At 39.5% G+C, this 21,226-nt stretch overlaps 1 protein-coding gene across 2 annotated transcripts in view; it reads right to left on the bottom strand.

The window, feature by feature from the left end:
- Positions 1–21,226, bottom strand: part of fndc3a (fibronectin type III domain containing 3A) — a 118,536-nt gene extending 97,310 nt beyond the window's left edge. For both annotated transcript variants that reach the window (XM_067450176.1, XM_067450178.1), the window contains exon 1: positions 20,858–21,226. The gene's annotated coding sequence lies outside the window, so the exon portion shown is untranslated. The remainder of the gene's footprint in view (positions 1–20,857) is intronic.

Below are 21,226 nucleotides of genomic sequence, written 5' to 3'. Positions count from 1 at the left end.
CGTGAAGTAAGGGTGTTGTAGGAAGTTGTCTGACTATTGCTATGTACTAAAATATTTAGGCTTAAAGGTGCACTATGGAACTTTCCGTCCACTGGAGGGCGCCTATTCAAAACAAATATGTAGTTTGATGACGCAAAGTGTGAGCGCAGCATCTTGGGAGATGTGGTCTTCTCATCACAGCCGGTGGAAAATAGGACTCAGGCAGAAATCACGTTCATGCATGCGGTTATTAACGTTACTGTAGTCTAAAGCAGAGCAGGACCGAGTGTTGTGGACCTGAACACAGCTGCTGGAGCGATTGTTAAACAAATACCCCCCTCGCGAATACCGGGACTTTTATTATGAAGGGACGGGAGACAGTCGCCGGTTGCCTGCACTGATCAGCTCTTCCGGTTATGATTTTGAGGTACTGCAGCTCTGTTTATCATATTAGGTACATTTAAGTGTGTTTAAAACGATGTTATGACGTTACTCCGTGCGTTCACTTGTTCACACTGCTAAGAGTAAAGCGCTCCTGCCAAATAAAAGCCGAAACGAGGGTAACGCAGATATGACGCAATTGACAGGCGACTCCCTCAAATGCAATGCTGAAACGTCCCTGTCCTTAGTTAAAATAGCAATTTTCTCACAATTTACAAATAGTTGGAAACATCTGAGATATTGTAAGAACTCAACTGAACAAAATATATAACACTGGCCTAGTGGTTTTTTTGATATTTTACTGCAAAAATACTACATAGTGCACCTTTAAATGTACTATGTATTTTCAATTGAATTTAAAATTGCAATCTATCTGGATTACATGGTTTTAACCGAAACTAATAAGCAATGTGATATGTCAGTGATCCATATATTAAATTGATTATTATAGTGATGTAACAAATGGCAGTTGCTCTGTACGGAGCAGGCCCCACGGTTCGACACAGCACGTTTAGTTACAAAGTTTAACCATCGTACACTGAAAGTTTCAATTTAAACAGTCAAGCGATTTTAAACCATTCAAGAGCCATAAGAGAACTCAATTCAATATTTTTTTCAGTGCGCATTTCATTCTAGTCCGCTTTTACTTCTCCATAATCTTGAATGGACACACACACACACACTAAATTAACTCAAAATTGCAGTTTCGCCAAGTATTCTTTTTATGTCTTAAGTAAACTTAAACAGTTTAGAAAGAAATCGGATGCTTGTCAGTATATTGAATCTGTGCATTCAGCCTTAAAGTGACAGCTGCTTATAAATACCTGCTGTCACTAATGTCATTAACGTTATTCAAACAACAGCAAAGATGTGAACACTATGCGGTGTTATTTTTCACTTATTGATTACATTTCTGTACCCGAGTAATACTGTTAGACCTTCTTTGATTCGTAACTGTTATATTGTATTTATCTGTTTGTCATTTGTGTTTTTGTTCTTATTTTTATTACCAATTGTTCACTTTAATAACGTTATTAATGTTTAAACTTTATAGCTTTTGCTGTGGTACTGAAGTACTCAAAGTTCAGTTAAAAAGTATGAACAAGATTAAAATATGGCTACTGTGGAAAAGGCGCTATACTTTTTCCGTAAGTCTGATATGGACGGCGATTTGCCGGAAGCTAGATTATAGATATAATTTACTTTATAACATTTTTTTTTCTCACAATAACGCATGGCTTCGCTTCAGAAGGCCTTTGTTTAACCCCCCGGAGCCGTGTGGAGCACTTTTATGATGGATAGATGCACTTTTATTGACTTCAAAACAGAAACAGCCATTAAAAAAAAAAAAAAAATATATATATATATATATATATATATATATATATATATATATATATATATATATATATATAAAACTCAGATTGTATTTATCTGAAAGAAGAACATCATATACACCTAAGATAACTTTAGGGTGAGTAAATCATGGGATAATTTTCATTTTTGGGTAAATATCCCTTTAAATTGATTGTTGTCACTTTATTTTAGGTGACTTTGACTACTATGAACTTACAATGCTCTTATTGTGGGCATATTGTACTGCAAAAAACCTTTGCTGATATTGCGGGGTTTGTCAACGGGACGAGATATTTTCACCAAACTCAGCACAGCTCATTCTGTGGTCGCACAAAACACTTTTTAAAAATTATTTTTAAAAAAAATTCCTTTTTTTCATCTATGATCTAAGTTTATTCATTTATTTTGATACCCCCTTAGCCAATACCTAGGCAGTGGCTACTTTTGAGGTCCCAAGTAAAAAAATTAAAAAAAAAAAATTAAAAAAAATTCCAACACAATAAAAATTCAATGAAACATACAAATCCAAAATTAATTTCAAATATCAATATCAACAATATTACTATTACTATATATTACTATTGTGCCATTAAATGTTCCTTTAGAGATTTTTTTAAACTTATTTTATTTGTACTTATCTTTAAGTAATCTTCAACTTTATCTTAAAATATATATGCAATTGTAAGTCATTCCATATTTCCATTCCTCTATGTTACAGTATGTTGTCTTACAGTAGTTTTTGAAACAGGAAGTAAAAAAACATCCCTTTGATTCAGGTCAGGTGTTGAAATTATGACTAGTATTACTATATAAAAGTTGACATTACAAGACATTAGGAACCCTGAATTATTTCTTATAAAGAAAAGCAGAAAGACAATAATTAATCTGAAATAGTTGTTCTAATAATATATCTGGCTTTAGGGACAGATATTACTCTGATTTATGGATCACCAAAATGCTTTTGGTTTTTGTCAAGTTTACAACTAACTTTTTATTCTGTACCTACTTTGACCAATAGCAATTCCTCTTCCAAAGCAGTAGAAAACTGCTTAATTGATGTTTCAGTTAAATATGTTGTTTCATCTGCATACATGATTGTCCTACAGGTTTTAAAACAAGAGGAAGTTTATTGTCAAGTTAGAAAATAGTAATGGTCCTAAACCACTTCCTTGAGGCACACCACATTGCAACTCCTTCACATGTGAAAAAACATCCAATATAAAATACTCAATGTCCCATATTAAACAGATAACTTTTAAATGTATGTACAATAATTGTAAACTAAAATCTAACAATACTAATTTATATTTTCATCAATCTGTGCCAAGCAACCATCTTATATTTGTGTTAATGCTGTTCCTGTTGAGTTTCCTTCTTAATGTGCATGCAGAAAATTATTAAAGACTTACATTTGCTCACAAACTATTGTTTCCAATGCTTTGCTAAGAAGCATTAGCAAACGTATTAATCATATTTATGTTAGCTTATTTTAAATGTAACGTAAAACATGATTTTCTTTTTCCTATTAATTTTCATTAATTAAATTCTTAATTTGCAATTGACCTCCCAATCCTCCTTGCTCTAGTTCTGTTGGCTGTACCCTTTGAATCTCTTATATGATCTTTTATAAGTTACTTTTGGCTTTTGAAGTGGTTACATGCATACTAAACAAAACATTATATATTTTTATGCAAATGTGCGTAAAGGTCCTAAACTGCTCGAACCACGATAAATGCAATTAAAGATGTAATCACTTGGTAATTTGTGTGAAATACAAGTACAATGTAAAAACATGTACGTACACAATAAGTGCATTGTATAAAATTATTAATTTAAAAAAGTTAGCAAATAGTTAAGGCCGCTTAATATAAAGTGGGTCCAGTTGATTAGACTGTGCTAAAAACTACATAATCCAAATGGACGGAAATGTCATTACAATTTATACTTGCACTTAAATCTTACATTTTAGGCCTAAATGTTTTTTTTAGAGCTGCTAAGGGGTTCCCGGCGGTTGCTTATTTGCCAAAGTGAAAAGAGACTGCTATAAAAGAATATCCTGTTCCCTAAATGCAGCTCATGTTCCTCCCTTAATATATATGCCCATTTTATCACCCAGCAAATAAAAAAGTCTGATGGCTTATAAAAGTAATAGCACAACTCAACAAGCCTCATGATTTGAGTATAATTCATGTCCATAGAAGGATGTTCATGTGGGACATTTTAAAGTTTAATAGGCAGTGGTTCCTAAAACGAGGAGCACAACCCCCATGAAAATGGAGGAGTGGCAAGGCTGTTGGCAGATTATTATGCAAAGGAAACCTCTGCAGGGTAACAAAAGGACTAAACTGTGTAATTATCCTTCTTATGTGGCTACTTGACAGATAAGGGAACAAAATATTAATTTGAAATTTGTATTATCTCAATATGACGCAGTAAACGCTTCAAGCGGTCTGTTATCAGTTATACCAGTTGCTGTCATGCAATAACACCCCGCTAGATGGCTCGATCGAAGAAACTGAATTGAGTACTGCAGGGAGCCATGTAGAAATAGAAATGAATGATGGATGGTTCTGTACAGCATGGACAATTTTGTGAAAGAATTGCCAGGTGATGGGTAAAGTAAAGCAGCAGATATACTTCAAATTTATAAATGCCAAAACAGCGCGTCTATACCTGGCGTGAGTGTTGTGACGCAACATCTAACAGAACCCACTGATGTTTAATCTGTTACTGGCTCAACATGGCAAATCTCCAACAGTCCCGTATATTTATGACAAACTCCGGCATTCTGACACAAAGGACAACTTGATTTGCAAGGATCGCTTTATCGTGTCCAGTAGATATTAGCAGTGCAGCCGTCGCATCCGCTGCGATGAAGAGACACGAAAATATGACGAGGCATCCCACACCTTCGGATTCCCCAGTACAAAGGTGGGTGATGAAGACGAACAAGTGAAATGAACATTTCCTGATCATTCACTCACCCCATCTCGCCAAAGATGATCCTGTCTTTCTTTCTTCAGTCAAAAAGAAACGTTTTTTTGAGGAATACATTTCAGGATTTTCCATTTTCTCCATCTAACGGACTTTAATGGGGTCCAGTGGAATAGGGTCTTATCTAGCGAAACTATCGGTCCTTTTCTAAAAAGAATAAAAATGTATATACTTTTTAATCTAGTTCATCTTGTGCTGTTCTGCGACGTTAGCCTAGAAATCTAGACACACCCTAGCGGGAGCAATTCTAATTTGCAGCAAGTGTCGTCTAGCAACTTACAAGCTGGAAAAACCAAACTCTGGTCGGGCCAATCACATCGTGTATAGAGTTGGTGGGCGGGGCTTAACATAATGATGCCAGAGTTGCGTTTGCGTGCTTCTAGTAAAGACAGAAACTGGCGAACGGCGGTCTTTTAAATCAGCTTTGGACGTGACTCTGGAAGACATGGAGTTAAGCTTTTCTCTGAGAAAAGAAAAAAGAACGGCACTGAAGTCATTCTTAAGAAGGGAAGATGTGTTCTGAGTTTAGCCGACCGGATACGGCGAAAGTTAAATCTGTCAACTAGCTCCGCTTCACGTTGCTCTGGTTGGCTGTAGCGCTATCCTATCGCGTGCAGAGGGAGTTTGAAAGACAACCGTTTATCCCGCCCCTCAGATTGAGCTGTCAATGGGGAGTTTACAGACCAAACATCTTGATGTGGGTCTGGCTTGTCAGGGTACTGCGAGGTGCCACGGATTACGTGCTCACAGCGGAAAGGTCACGCTAAACGTAGGCGGAAGTACAAGTGACTGATGAAAGAAAGACATGAACATCTTGGATGAGATGGGGTGAGGAAATTTGAAGTTTGACTTCATTTTGAAGTGAACTAATCCTTTAAGATGCCAAGTAGCCTACTTAAGTAGCTAATGCTATTAAATCACAATATTTCAAATCATAATTTTGCAATCAAGGTCATGTCTAAAAGTGCCTTTTTGAGTGCATGTATATTCATCAAACAATCCTAAAGAGAAATAGTCTTCTCAAAAAGCACAACCATTTTCAACATTGATAATAATCAGAACTGAACAGAAAAATCAGCATATTGACCTTTATCACACTTCCTATTTCCGGTGAGGGGAGCAGTGTATCGCTGCTTCCGGTATCATCACAGCGCAGTCAAACTAATGTCTGAATCCTCTCGCCGGTGTTACTGCAGCGATCCGGCTGCTTTACTTCTGAACAAACACACCCTTACCTCAGTTTACACGATTCCCCGACACTAAAGCAACTGAGGAAAGCATGTGGAGACTGATATGGCGGGAGTGTGTGTATGTAGTATGCTACACCTGAGGATGTTCATCTCATATCTCCGGCCTGCTGTAACGTTCCCTTCCCAATGAGCTTTCTAAATAATAAACACATGTATTTCCCTACTAACCTGCCGCAGTCCAGGGCTCGTCTTCTCATTAACAGGGTTTCCTCTTTCTGACCATGATTCATACCCGTTTAATTTACATTTTTAAACGAATGTGACTAATAAACACCTTTACGAAAATTAGCCATGGTTTTACTATAGTAAAACATAGTAACCATGTTTGATTCATGAATTTTTATTACAGCTTTACTGCAAATACTATGGTTGATTTGTTGTTCCCATGGTTACTACAAAAATATGTTTTGTTTTTTTGTAGTAAAAACATGGTTAATTTCATAGGAGCAGTATTAAAATTGCTGAATAAATGCACGGCAACTGCCTTAAAGAAAATGAACAATGTTTAACAAATACTTTGAATGTTAATAAAAAGTTCTGCCATAAATGTCTGAATTACACAGTGAAATATACAGGATTGTGGTCAACTATAGGCGTTAACAGCACATTGAAAATATACATACATATATACATAACCGGAGGAATCGATACACTGCTTCGACGAGCACTTGCGGTAATCAATTCAGCTGAGATAAAAGTGTATTAGAATTATTTCAAAAGGGTCATGTGACACTAAAAACTAGTAATGATGCTGAAAATTGAACTTTGCCATCACAGGAATTCATTAAATATAGAATATATACAATAAATAGAAACAAAATCGATATTAAATTGAACTATTTAACTATATTAATGTGTTTACAGTATTTTTAATAACTAAATGCAGCCTTGGTGAGCATAAGACACGTGTATGGTGATGGAATGTCTGATTGGTCAGATTTCGTAGTTGGTTGGACCCGTCACATGGTGACCATTGGGTAGAATACGAGAACGACTCGTTTTGCGACACTGATTTATGGGGAATTATTTTTAAAAAGTAACTGGATTTTTACCATTAGAGGGTGGTTGAGTACACACACTGCAGGCACACATTTATGTTCCATAAAAAAGTGAATTTTGCATAATAGGTCCCCTTTAATTCAAATATTACATCTAAAAATATGATTTCAACGGTGAGGCTCAGAAGGGGAAGTCCAATTTGGTGTGTGAAGGAACGTGGAACTGCCAAAGTTTCTGTGGCCTTTCTGATTTTCCTTTTAACAAGAGCTGACATTTCATAGTAAGGGATGAAAATACCTGCTAAGAATACCTTCATTAGAATTTCTCTCTTATTAAATGCTGCAAAAAACTATTAAAAAAACCCAGAATGAATACAGTCTTCAGTGAGAAACTGAAGGTTACGGCCCACACAACATTATAGATTACATGCATAATATTAGACCGATTACGCTTGTGTCATAGACCGAACAGTTGTGTCATAATTTACTTATCCTCATGTCATTCCAAAACTGCATGACTTTCTTCTGTGGAACATAAAATATGATATTTGGAGTAACGCATCGTTTTTTTTTACTTTACCAATGTTGTTTGCTTCTTAAACATATCTTCTTAATAATGACAGAATTAATAAATAACGACTAAAAATAAATAATTAAACTAATTTTCATTTAGGGGTGAACTAATAATAACTAATAATACCCATTTAAGTGTGGCAAGTTTTTTCTTTTCTTTTTTTTGTGCCTGTTTCTACCAGCTTATGGCTGATGATGTCAACCTTCTTTTACTGTTTGTTTACCCTTGTCGGAGAAAACTTAAAATAGGTTTTTATATTGAACTGAAGTAGCTTTTTTTAATACTGCATGTTTATTTGCCTTGAATAATTGAATAAGAGGCTAATTTAACTTTATAGAGCTGTCTAATGATTAAATCGCATCTAAAATCAAAAGTTTACATAATACGCCGATCAGGCATAGCGTTATGACCACCTTCCTAATATTGTGTTGGTCCCCCTTTTGCTGCCCAAACAGCCCTGACCCCTTGATACATGGACTCCACTAGACCCCTGAAGGTGTGCTGTGGTATCTGACAAAAAGATGTTAGCAGCAGAACCTTCAAGTCCTCCATGGATCGGACTCTTTTGTTCAGCACATCCCACAGGTGCTCGATTGGATTGAGATCTGGGGAATTTGGAGGCCAAGTCAACATCTCAAACTTGTTGTTGTGCTCCTCAAACCATTCCTGAACCATTTTTGCTTTGTGGCGGAGCGCATTCTCCTGCTGAAAGCATGTTGGCGCTCACGCCGGTGGACAGGGGTCAGCATTGGCACCCTGACTGTCCTGCTATGCAGCCCCATTGACAAACAAACTGCGATGCACTGTGTATTCTGACACCTTTCTATCAGAACCAGCATTAACTTGTTAAGCAATCTGAGCTACAGTAGCTCGTCTGTTTGATCGAACCACACAGGCCAGCCTTCACTCCTCATGTGCATCAATGAGCCTTGGCCACCCATGACCCTGCCACTGGTTCTCTACTGTTCCTTCCTTTGAGCACTTTTGACAGATGCTGACCACTGCAGACCGGGAACACCCCACAAGAGCTGCAGTTTTGGAGATCCAAGTCATCTAGCCATCACAATTTGGCCCTTATCAAACTCAAATCTTTAAGCTGCCCATTTTTTCTGCTTAACACATCAACTTTAAGGACAAAATATTCACTTGCTGCCTAATATATTCCACTCACTAACATGTGCTGTGATGTTCTGTTAACACACACTGCAATTTAAATCACAACATTTGCAACTAGTCGCTTAGTTTTGTACATTCTATACAGACTGTCACTCTCTGAATAATTTGCGGATGCTTTCTTTTGTAGAGTGTGTGCCGCTTTGTTGTGACGGTCGCATTTACGACTTGAGCGCACATGAACCATAAAGTTGTAATTACCGGAGGGAAATGACTTGGGGGCGTGTCGATTCCAGAATTACGGCGGAAGCAAATTGGTATTGATTATAATAAATTGTAATTGCGAATGTTGACTGAAATAAGTTTGCACTACTGTTGACAAAGAAGACCTTACAAGAAAACACTAATCATAGCAGGTTTGTGAGAGACCACATTTCCTGTCATTCTCTGTGGCTACACAGGAATGATAAAATACACAGATTAAGTATGAATAGCACACCTAATATTTGAGTCAGGAAGTGAAAATAGAAAAATAGTCAATTATGCCTAGTATGTCCATTTTATTATGGACAAACTCACTTGATCAGTGTCATAGTTTTCACGATTTCTGAACCTGTAAGCAAACACAGGAGAACTTAGAAGGTGTACCGCTGAAACCTTGAAATCAAGATTATGACTGAAGACGAAAAAAGACAGAAAGCATCAAGCATGACAACATCTGGCTTTCAGTTAAAAGAAAAACATTCAGGAGAATGAATCTGAAAGTCCCTTCTGCAGATGCTATAATGATATGTAAATGATCCGACCAGAAATTAAAAGATAGATATTGTGTTTGGAAATTTTTTTTTTTAATAAAACATTTTTGTTTTTACTTTTATTTTAAGTAGGTCATTATGCAATATACAAAAAAAGAAAAAAAAGAAAAACCATACCAGAAAGAGACACCAAATGTACATTCCCACGTATTGGGAATCAAATCTGGCAAAATGTCAACCTATCAGATGTTCTGGCAAACATACTTTCTTATTGTGAGTCATTGTTTCAGTTTCAGTGGTTAGAAGAGTTTTCAGATCGGCCAACAGGGTAGTTTCAGTCACAGTTTGCCTCGCGCAGCTGTTGAGCTGCAGCTGATAATCTTTTAGTACCACCACAAACCACTTGTAATGCAAACGGTGACAGTGCAATTCTCATCTTCTGACTAAATGGGCCATAAATGGCTTAGAAAGCCATTGTGAGTGTCCTTATATTGGGTTTGAAAAATCCAGTGGTTTTCCTAGCGGCTTCATAAAGCTTATGTGACCACTACAATTACAACATTCTGCATCATTAAAGGACTGGAATAGATCGGAAAACGCTAAAGTAACTCAAGTGGACAGAAGGGATGGGAATCGCCAGAGGCTCCATGATATGATATTCTCACGATTCTTAAAGGGATACTCCATCGGTTTTCATATTAAACTCTGTCATTCCCTTAACTGAGACGAGTTTATACCTCTCTCTGTGCTCTTAATCTCTCTGACGCGCGGTGACGATCTGATAGCCTTCAGCTTAGCCCACTAAGCCCAGTTCATTCACTATGGTACCAAACAGAGATCAAGTTAGAAGCGACCAAACACCTCCACGTTTCCCCTATTTAAATACAGTTACATGAATAGTTGAACGATCAAGTATGGTAACGCAAAATAAAATGTGCCGCTTTTCTAAGCGGATTAAAAAGGAGAACTATAATGTATGGCGGAACAGCAGTTCTGAGAGTACTTCGACTCGGCGCAGTAAAAAGTCCCGCCTGAAACATCTCCCCCTCCCTCTCTTATTTCTGTCAATGGGGGGGAGGAGATGTGAAGGAGGATTTTTCAGTTAAGGGAATACCAGTTTAATATGAAAAAGTGGTGAAGTTTCCATGCTACATAATTATCGTGATTTTAAACACTTTCTGAAATGCTGAGTATTGAAAAAACATACAACCAAAAAAAAAGCAGCTGTTTGGATTTAAATTGGCAAATGGGTGGATGACAGACAGATGTGGAGGACAGACAGACAGACATGGATGACAGAAAGACCGACAGATGTGGATGACAGACAGACAGACGTGGATGACTGACAGACAGACAGACAGATGTGGATGACAGACAGACGTGGATGACAGAGAGACAGACGTGGAAGACAGACAGACGTGGATGACTGACAGACAGACAGACAGATGTGGATGACAGACAGACTTGGATGACAGACAGACAGATGTGGATGACAGAGACAGACAGAAATGGATGACAGAAAGACAGACAGGCAGACAGACGTGAATGACAGACAGACAGATGTGGATGACAGACAGATAGACAGACAGATGTGGATGACAGACAAACAGATGTGGATGACAGACAGACAGATGTGGATGACAGACAGACAGACAGATACAGACAGATGTGGATGACAGACAGATGTGGATTACAGACGTGGGTGGATGACAGACAGACAGATAGACAGATGTGGGTGGATAACAGACAGACAGATAGACAGGCAGATAGACAGATGTGGGTGGATGACAGACATACAGATGTAGGTGGATGACAGACAGACAGATAGACAGGCAGATAGACAGATGTGGGTGGATGACAGACAGACAGGCAGATAGACAGATGTGGGTGGATGACAGACAGACTGGCAGATAGACAGATGTGGGTGGATGACAGACAGACTGGCAGATAGACAGATGTGGGTGGATGACAGACAGACTGGCAGATAGACAGATGTGGGTGGATGACAGACAGACAGACAGGCAGGCAGATAGACCGATGTGGGTGGATGACAGACATACAGGCAGGCAGATAGACAGATGTGGGTGGATGACAGACAGACTGGCAGATAGACAGATGTGGGTGGATGACAGACAGACTGGCAGATAGACAGATGTGGGTGGATGACAGACAGACTGGCAGATAGACAGATGTGGGTGGATGACAGACAGACAGACAGGCAGGCAGATAGACCGATGTGGGTGGATGACAGACATACAGGCAGGCAGATAGACAGATGTGGGTGGATGACAGACAGGCGTGCAGGCAGATAGACAGATGTGGGTGGATGACAGACAGGCAGGCAGGCAGGCAGATAGACAGACGTGGGTGGATGACAGACAGGCAGGCAGGCAGATAGACAGATGTGGGTGGATGACAGACAGGCAGGCAGGCAGATAGACAGATGTGGGTGGATGACAGACAGACAGGCAGGCAGATAGACAAATGTGGGTGGATGACAGACAGGTAGGCAGATAGACAGATGTGGGTGGATGACAGACAGACAGGCAGATAGACAGATGTGGTGGATGACAGACAGACAGGCAGATAGACAGATGTGGGTGGATGACAGACAGGCAGATAGACAGATGTGGGTGGATGACAGACAGACAGATGTGGGTGGATGACAGACAGACAGGCAGATAGACAGATGTGGGTGGATGACAGACAGACAGGCAGATAGACAGACAGGCAGACAGATGACAGACAGACAGGCAGATAGACAGACAGACAGATGTGGATGACAGACAGACAGATATGGGTGGATGACAGACAGACAGGCAGATAGACAGACAGATGTGGATGACAGACAGACAGACAGACGTGGATGATAGGATGATAGACAGACAGATGTGGATGACAGGATGACAGATGTGGATGACAGGATGACAGACAGACAGATGTGGATGATAGGATGACAGACAGACAGATGTGGATGACAGGATGACAGGCAGACAGATGTGGATGACAGACAGACAGACAGATGTGGATGATAGGATGACAGACAGACAGATGTGGATGATAGGATGACAGACAGACAGATAGACAGACAGATGTGGATGACAGACAGACAAACAGATGTGGATGATAGGATGACAGACAGATAGATGTGGATGACAGACAGACAGATGTGGATGATAGGATGACAGACAGACAGATGTGGATGATAGGATGACAGACAGACAGATGTGGATGACAGACAGATGTTGATGACAGGATGACAGACAGACAGATGTGGATGATAGGAAGACAGACAGACAGACAGACAGACAGACAGATGTGGATGATAGGATGACAGACAGACAGACCGATGTGGATGACAAACAGACAGACAGATGTGGATGACCGACAGACAGGCAGGCAGATAGACAGATAGACAGGCAGGCAGATAGACCGATGTGGGTGGATGACAGACATACAGGCAGGCAGATAGACAGATGTGGGTGGATGACAGACAGGCGTGCAGGCAGATAGACAGATGTGGGTGGATGACAGACAGGCAGGCAGGCAGATAGACAGACGTGGGTGGATGACAGACAGGCAGGCAGGCAGATAGACAGATGTGGGTGGATGACAGACAGACAGGTAGGCAGATAGACAGATGTGGTGGATGACAGACAGACAGGCAGATAGACAGATGTGGTGGATGACAGACAGACAGGCAGATAGACAGATGTGGGTGGATGACAGACAGGCAGATAGACAGATGTGGGTGGATGACAGACAGACAGATGTGGGTGGATGACAGACAGACAGGCAGATAGACAGACAGGCAGACAGATGACAGACAGACAGGCAGATAGACAGACAGACAGATGTGGATGACAGACAGACAGATATGGGTGGATGACAGACAGACAGGCAGATAGACAGACAGATGTGGATGACAGACAGACAGACAGACAGAAGTGGATGATAGGATGATAGGATGATAGACAGACAGATGTGGATGACAGGATGACAGATGTGGATGACAGGATGACAGACAGACAGATGTGGATGATAGGATGACAGACAGACAGATGTGGATGATAGGATGACAGACAGACAGATGTGGATGATAGGATGACAGACAGACAGATGTGGATGATAGGATGACAGACAGACAGATAGACAGACAGATGTGGATGACAGACAGACAGACAGATGTGGATGATAGGATGACAGACAGACAGATGTGGATGATAGGATGACAGACAGACAGATGTGGATGATAGGATGACAGACAGACAGATGTGGATGATAGGATGACAGACAGACAGATGTGGATGACAGACAGATGTGGATGACAGGATGACAGACAGACAGATGTGGATGATAGGATGACAGACAGACAGACAGATGTGGATGACAGACAGTCAGACGTGGATGACAGACAGACAGACAGACAGACGTGGATGACAGACAGACAGACGTGGATGACAGACAGACAGACAGATGTGGATGACAGACAGACAGACAGACGTGGATGAAAGACAGACAGACAGACAGACGTGGATGACAGACAGACAGACAGATGTGGATGACAGACAGACAGACAGACAGATGTGGATGACAGACAGACAGACAGATGTGGATGGCAGACAGACAGACAGACAGATGTGGATGACAGACAGACAGACAGATGTGGATGACAGACAGACAGACAGACAGATGTGGATGACAGGATGACAGACCGACAGATGTGGATGACAGGATGACAGACAGACAGATGTGGATGACAGGATGACAGACAGACAGATGTGGATGACAGGATGACAGACAGACAGATGTGAATTACAGACAGACAGACAGATGTGGATGACAGGATGACAGGCAGACAGATGTGAATTACAGACAGACAGACAGATGTGGATGACAGGATGACAGGCAGACAGATGTGAATTACAGACAGACAGACAGACAGATGTGGATGACAGGATGACAGACAGACAGATGTGGATGACAGGATGACAGACAGACAGATGTGGATGACAGGATGACAGACAGACAGATGTGGATGACAGGATGACAGACAGACAGATGTGAATTACAGACAGACATGCGTAGCTCTGATTTACTGACCATGAAATTGCAGTTTTAAAAAAAGTCCTATTATAATTATTTCCCACGTTGTAAGTGCGCAATCCTAAACCAAAATTCAAGCCCTGAAAAGATCAAAAGTCGTCGTCTGTGAATTGATCGAATATCCTTAATAATCAATAATATGCTGTACTGATTTTTTCCCCCATCCCTAGTGGACAGTGACAGTCTCATCACAATATAAAATATCTGCATTTCCTCAGAATCCAGATTTTCTGCACACAGAGTCCAAGATTAAAGTTTGCTCTATGCCGTCAAGGACCACAGATCTGTATCAAAGCACTGAAGCATGTTATACGTGCGGTAATTGACAGCTGAAAACAGAAGCATGGCCTAAAGCGGTGGGGAATGTAATGAACAACACAACTTTAAAGTTGCGTGTAAATAAGATTCCATTACAAAGCCAAATATGTTCCAACTAAATAAAGAGACATTTGGAAATGATACTTAATGAAATCATACAGCTGGTAATATTTCAGGGACAAGCATAGACACTTTCAAAAACAAAATAAGTAAATGGCGCAGCACGGAGGTCTAAAACAAGCAATGATGTTTGCATAGTTATTAGCCGTGACTCTATTAATAAATAACCAGTGCAGTGCACTGATGGAAAACCCGAGCTGTATAAAATAGCCTCGGTTTTACACAAAGACTTTTTGTGGAAGAAAATAAACTGAAAGCCAGTGAAAGTTTTAGAGTAATATAATAATTGTATTTTTACATCAGTTCAGTCATGTCAAAATCATTATGTCTTCCTCACCATAAAACCTACATATTGGATGTCTGTTTTCCATTTAAAGTTTGTGCAAGTCAGCTTAAAATGTCCTCATCGTTACAAAACAAAGCATTTAAGCACCAAAAACATCTCAGTGGATATCGTTGGATCTTTGACATTACACAAGTATATACATATAACTGCCTCTAGATCAGCACCAGAGTTACTTAACGGCTGACATCTGTCTACAGCGGACACGCACCGTGTCAAAAGCAAAGGGACCCTGTTATAATCAGTGACGTGGTCCACTCTGGATACAGTGTACAGATGCCTGATTAGCTACTCCTGAGAACAGGACAAATGGTTTCAACAGCCCGTTTTCATCTCTGTTCTCCAGGAAACATGTGACTGGTTCATTTTATAACGATGTCCCAGATAGAGTTTAAAGACATTCGGCTTGAAGTGATGCTGCGCAAACCGACCGCATGACATCAAAGTACCGTGAAAGAAATTCGGAAAGCGTATGGAGCCGTGTGCTCTAGTGAGCAACTGATATATCGCACCGACTGATAAGGTTTCCTGTTTGGCCAGTGTGTCGGAAGAGGGACTTACTTTGATGGTGCCAAGAATGCCAGTGCCTGAGCGCACAGCGCTCCCATTCTCAGTCCGAAAAAAAATGCTTCCAAAAGATTACGAAAATTTCCAAAGAATCCTGGAAAGATTCCACAATTCTTGGAAAGTTTCTTGTCACGCCCAGATAACAGAAAATGGGCATAGAGGCGGGAAGTGGGTGGAGCTAAGGTGGCAGACTAACAGACAGCGGATAAATGGCTACCCCACCTGTCACTCAGTGACCACGCCAGTTATTATGCAGTACATTAAGACTTTTAATGTAAACGAATGAGTCATAAAAAAAAATTCACCCCCTCACAGTTGTCATAAAGATCAAAATTAGCCATAAAGACCAAAACCACAATTTAGACCAGGCTGTAAATGTTTCTTTTCTGCTGTAAAGTTGGGCATTTTAACATGAAGCTGGATGAGATTCTGCTCCCTTCTGGAGCCTCTCCCTAGCGGCCAGTCGATGAACTGCAGTTTAAGTCACTTCCGTATTGGCTTCAACAGAAACCGGGGGAGGTTGCCGCTTGGTTTACACGCACCCGCCTCCTCTCATTCTTTCCGGTTAAATAGTGTTGGTTTGACGGGTCTGAATTTTGCGCGGGATTGCACATAATTCTACTAATCCCGCAGATTTCGCGCCCACATCTGAAGTGCACAAACACAGTAATAAAGCCACCAAAAATGAGCTCTTTTTCCAAGCTAATACTACTTTCCCAGTCAAATAGATGAAAAAATAATGTCACAATGCCCATCTGGGTGAGTATCAACTTAAACAGTTTAGGAAGAATGAGTAACAGGAACAGTATTTCTGCATGTGTCAGCTCTTAAAGGGACAGCAGCAAAATAAACGTGCCACTCTCCAGTGTTATTCAAGCTACAAAAAGACAATCACTTACTGCTCTTGACTGATTAACTTGTGTAACTTCGATGGACTGTTAGGCCTACGGAAAACAAAGCAGTCCATGACCAACATTTGTATATGAAAACAAAAGGTTTATCATATAAAGTGAGCTCTTCAGAAGAAATTTGTGATTGCCTAGACATTCAATAGATGAACAAAAAAATTAAAATATCTGTCACAGTTTTGTTTGTGTTTTGGACTTTCAGTTTGTATTTAGATTCTTTCCTGTGTTCCTTTGTTTCCCGCCTGTCCTTTGTCCCTATGGTTACCCTCGTTAGTTCATTTGCCCCAGCTGTGTCTATTTAATTATCTTGTTTCTGTTCCCTCACCTTCAGTTTTTGTCTAGTCACTTATGTTAGAGTGCGTTTCCCTGGCCGTCTGTCTGTTCCTGAGCAACATTATTAAACTTTCAGTTTGTATTTTGATCTTCTGTTTCTTTAGTTTGTTTCTGATTACACTATCAGTATATGTAGCCCCCCCCCCGTATCGAAAAATGATAGTTCGATACTTTTCCAGGTATCGTATCGAAGTTAGAAATTCCAGAACCATGACAACACTAGTTCAAAGTGAGAGAAAAAACGGCGCTGAAACGGTGCCACTCGTCAGTTTCCCGGTAAACTTTTTATGCAATGGATGGATTTGAGATTGTGATATGGTTTGGTGCGAATATCTTATCTGACGTGCTGCATGTTTGGGACGGAGTGCAGCATAGCTTTCAGTTTCTGTTCACAGTAAAGGCTTCTCTGCAAGCGCTATAATGTTTGAGTCGCTCAAAATTATCATGCAACGCACAGCAAACATCTTCCTAAATTCGTAATAAGAATCATAAATATGTTTCTTATATGTTTCACTATAAGGTCCTCCTAATATGTCTCTTCTGCTCAGCAAGGCTACATTTATTTAAACAAAAATACAGTTAAAACAGTAATATTATGAAATATTGCCATTTAAAATAACTGTTTCTATGAGAACTTAATATAACTTATTCCTGTGATAGCAAAGCTGAACTTTCAGCACCATTACTCCTGTCTTCAGTGTCACATGATCCTTTAGAAATCATTCTAATATGAGGATTTGCTGCTCAAGACACATTTATGATTATTATCAGTGTTAAAAAAAATTCTGAATTCTTTGAAAGCTTTCTATTTCAGATAAATGCTGTTCTTTTGAACCATCAATTTGTCAAAGAATCCTGGGGGGGGGGGGGGGTTAAATATTAATAATTAATATTATAATTGTGAGCATATTCAGCATAAGAGACTTATTTTTAAAACATATAAATGTTTTAAGGTTTGCTACCGTTACAATTAAAAACCGTATACATGACAGGCAGACATGATGCAAGCAACCCAGACACATTGATAATGGGTGTGCGAATGATCAAGAATTGACAATAGTAAATCTTATTGGTGGCACCGAGGGGCCCCTAATTAAATTCTGCTTAGGGCCCCATAAAGGCTTGGGCCAGCCATGTTGCGCATGATTCAGTTGACCAGTATGTCATATTCACGTCATTTTCACTGCGTGCTTTGCGTAAAATTAGTGTTACCTTGCCTCCATTTGAAAAAATAAGATTCCCAGTGCGCACAAACTTGCCAGATTAATGAGTACCCTTTTTAGTTACAGTGTTTACTTCAACAATTCTAACAATACAGAATCAAGAAGTTGCCATCAAAGGTATATCTGTTTATTTGACAGATTTTTAAAATTTGATTTTTTTAAAATTCATAATAAAGTAAATATCGGTCGATCACTAGTTTGCTATTATCGTTCTGGAGGTACTTTGATGTCATACACCAATCAGTCTACGCAGCGCCGCCTCATGTCGAACACACCGAACATGTGTGTTCAAAGCATTCGACAGCAGATAGAACCTATGCAATAGTGCTAACCAATCATAACAGGTGCCATTTACTGACAAGCCTTAAAGGAGCGGCCCCAAAAACAGATCATTTCAGACAGAGGATCAGAATGACAGTTGAAAATAAAAATATTTGAGACTGGGGTAAAATTATTATTTTTTTAAATAATATCATAAAATTATTATGTTTAAAACACATTATTATGTTGTGGTGTTTTAATTATTAAAAAATAAAAAAATACAATTATTAAAAAATAATAATAGTAGTAGTAATGGTGTGTGCATAATAGTGCCAGAACTGAATTACTGAACATTTCTGGCATCTGGTGGTAAACTGGAATATAACCGGAAGCTGAACTGTAAAGTATGTTTTTCTTTTTGTTTTGTTTTTTGCTAAAATACTTTCCATCTTAGTTTAATATTTAAACATTTATAAGCTGAATCCTGTAGCTCTGTAGTGTCCCAATCAGTCCAACCAACAGCATGCTTTTGGGATGGGACTGTCTGTTTGTCCAACCAATGGAGGACAAGGGGACCACCATAATAACATGTTTTAACTATTAACATGTTTAACAATGTTTTAATGCTTTAACTTTTAATTTGATGACACTAGTTGTGCTAAAATGCACACTCAACTTTTAATATTAGAAGGCCAAACTACACACAATATTACACGGTTCGGAGCAATGATTAACCAATTAATTACATTTTTTTTTATTAACTTGGTCCATAACGCCAAATGTTTAAAACTTTATAAACTTAAAGACTGATTTTTAGGTCTTAAAATTGACACATTGTGAAACTGCTAGTTAACAGATAATAAAACTGATTATTGAAAAAAAAATCTCTTTTATATTAATATAATTTAGAGGAGCCAATGAAGTGTCCGTGACTTTGTCCATAAGTGCATCTATCCATCATAAAAGTGCTCCACACAGCTCCGGGGGTTAATAAAGGCCTTCTAAAGCGTATCGATGCGTTTGTGTAAGAACATTTTTACAAACTGTAATCTCTAACTTCTGCTAACTGTCGTACATGCGTTCACGAGAGACTGGTGTGCCGGTGACGAACGCCGAAGCACATGAACGCCAAACAGTTAGTGGAAGTTAGAGATTAAAGTTTGTAAAGTTTAAAATATTGAGATTTTTCTTAAACCTATCGATTCACTTCAGAAGGCCTTTATTAACCCCCCGGGGCCGTGTGGAGCACTGCACTTATGATTGATAGATGCACTTTTATTGACTTCAAAACAGAAACAGCCATTCACTGCCATTATAAAGCCTGGAAGAGCCAGGACATTTTTTAATATAACTCAGATTGTATTCATCTGAAAGAAGAAACGTCATATACCTAGGACAAGTGTGAGTAAATCATAGGCTCATTTACATTTTTCAGTGAACTAAGTTACCCCTTTAAAGGCTGATTTTTAGGTCTTAAAATAGGCACACTGGGAAACTGCTAGTTAACAGATCTAAAATTGATTATTAAAAAAAAAATCCACTTTATATTATTCCAATTTTACAGTGTCAGTGACTGTGTCTCAAAACAAGCCTCTCTAGAACGAAAAAAAACGTTGTTTGGGGGGGGGGGGGGGGGGGAGTACTTCCGCACATTTTGGGACATCAACTTTCTAATAAAACATTTTAGACACATTCAAGTTCAAAACTGAACGTTTTTGTGCACCACAGAGTTATTCCAAAGTTCGAACATAACGTTTATTAGCCCCCCTCGGAACATCATTCACCCCGAGGAACCTTCGAATTGAACATCATTAGAGATCACAGATATATGTAAAATGTTTTATTTAACGCTACTATGAAGACCAAACCTGCTGCACGCGCCCATGCTGCCCAAAAATGCAGTCTAGTTAGAAAGCTCTTGAGCTTTTGAGACACAGCCAGAGTGAGTATAGTGACTGCTGCAGCAGTATTTAATCTGCAGCTCTGTGATCAGATGACGTTGACGTGTGCACTTCAGGCCCTACTCTATTTCTTTCATATACACTTTTAAACCATATGCCAAACATTGCACATTAAAAGCGTCTCAAACGAGAGATCACTTACACAATCAAATCTACATGCGTGGAGTAAATAAACCCACATTCGCTGTAGTGAACATATTGCATTGCAAATGCACATTTAGTAAATCCAAAACATTTGCAAACGTGATTCGACTCACCAACAGCTCGTTCCGCTTTTTATATCACTCCTCTTCTTCAGGTTGATGTGTATGTGTGGAGGCTTTTTAAAGCACTAGGCCAGTGTGTGTGTGTGTGTGTGTGTGTATGTGTGTGTGATCTGGATCTCTATAAGCTACGTGGCTCTATCACACTTGAATATTACACCAGTTTACAGTCTCAACCCTTATCCGCTCGCTTTTTCCTACGTCTGAAAACGTCCAGGAGTCGAGACAGATCACGGTCTTCCAAAGCAAACAACTTTTCCCCGCGAGTGTTGTTAGTTTTCACGGCCACCTCCATCCATAGCGAGCGCAGGCTCTTCAAGCGACTGGATAATCGCCATCATTTTCCGCTCAAGAATGTACACA

Source organism: Pseudorasbora parva, chromosome 8, assembly GCF_024679245.1.
Source record: "Pseudorasbora parva isolate DD20220531a chromosome 8, ASM2467924v1, whole genome shotgun sequence".
Taxonomy (NCBI): domain Eukaryota; kingdom Metazoa; phylum Chordata; class Actinopteri; order Cypriniformes; family Gobionidae; genus Pseudorasbora; species Pseudorasbora parva.
Note: the sequence above shows the minus strand (reverse complement) of the source record. Positions and strands in the feature narration are given on the sequence as shown.